Raw genomic sequence first — 1,538 nt, forward strand, 5'->3', positions numbered from 1 at the left:
CACCTGGGCCTTACAGAGTTTCTGTCTGATTTCTCAGACTTTTTATCTGATTTAGTGCTCAGCTCAGATAAAATAATTATTGTGGGTGATTTTAACATCCATGTAGATGCTAAAAATGACAGCCTCAACATGGCATTTAATCTGTTATTAGACTCAATTGGCTTCTCTCAAAATGTAAAAGAACCCACCCACCACTTTTATCACACTCTAGATCTTGTTTTAACATATGAAATAGAAACTGAACATTTAACAGTGTTTCCTGAAAACCCTCTGCCGTCTGATCATTTCCTGATAACATGTACATTTACAGTAATTGATTACACAGCAGTAAAGGCCCTGGTGTGGTGCCTATGGGTCTAGCTAGGCCCTGGTGCGGTGCAGATGGCCTCAGAAAACAGCACAGGCCCTGGTTGAGGCTCAGTTGGTTTATGCTAGCAGCACAGGCCCTGGTGTGGTGCAGACAACTTCTGGTAGTAGCAGAGGAGAAAAACCAAAACAAAAAAAAAAAAACAACCCAAAATTCAAAGCAGACATTCAACAAGGAGACATGCTGCTGCCCTCTTGGAATTCAGAGTCGAGACTGAGCCTGATGATCATACTGAATCACATGACAGCGGCAGGAATCTCTAAGTTCAACTGCAGATTGCAGATGCAATTATATTAATGCAGATTAATATAAACTCTTCAAGGGTCAAAATCTGCACACACATCATTCTGCTTAGTGAAGGTCAGACAATTTGTGCATTGATTTTGAGAAGTAAGACTCATTAAATAACAGTAATATAATTACACAAATGTTGAAACTTTATATTTTGAGACATTTTGTCAACAACAAAAACCCCAAGATGTGCAGGCACTAATAACTGAATCTAAAGACCTTCATTTTTGTCAAGATTTGCCTGATTTAACTGTTGTTACCCTTGCTTAAGCCCCAAGAAGGGTATAACCTGGGTCAAATGTGTTATTGTGTCTGACACACCTACAAAATGAGGACTCGCAGAGTGACGCCACTATAACCTGGGTCAAATGTGTTATTGTGTCTGACACACCTACAAAATGAGGACTCACAGAGTGACGTCACTGAAAGTGTGTTAAAAGTGTGTTTTGTTCCAAAACTGGCCAGTAGGCGGCGAAACTGAAAGTGAGCAAAAACGCTAAACACACTTAAACACACTTTTCATAAAATTGTGATATTTCAGGACATTCGAGATTTTTGGTTTGGGAGCATGTTGGGGCCTCTAGAACACTTTAGAAGGCTCGGAAAATGAGGACCTCAAAAATGTCCTCATTTTCCGGCGTCCTCATTTTGTGAGTGTGTTATCATAAAATTGTCCTCAGATGTCACGAAAACAAGTACACACACACACACACACACACACACACACACACACACACACACACACACACACACACACACACACACACACACACACACACACACACACACACAGCATGGCCTGATAACAGGTCCGGGATGAAGTGCAAACATGAACACGCGCAGATACACCAGAGCCCCTCTTACTGTAGCGTGACTGTAA

General features: G+C 41.2%; 1 protein-coding gene across 1 annotated transcript in view; it reads right to left on the minus strand.

Annotated features, from left to right (window-relative positions):
* The window catches only part of LOC120440348 (matrilin-2-like), a 41,680-nt gene that overhangs the window by 33,564 nt on the left and 6,578 nt on the right, over window positions 1-1,538 (minus strand). The gene's annotated exons all lie outside the window — the stretch shown is intronic.

This window comes from Oreochromis aureus, linkage group 5 (assembly GCF_013358895.1).
Source record: "Oreochromis aureus strain Israel breed Guangdong linkage group 5, ZZ_aureus, whole genome shotgun sequence".
Taxonomy (NCBI): domain Eukaryota; kingdom Metazoa; phylum Chordata; class Actinopteri; order Cichliformes; family Cichlidae; genus Oreochromis; species Oreochromis aureus.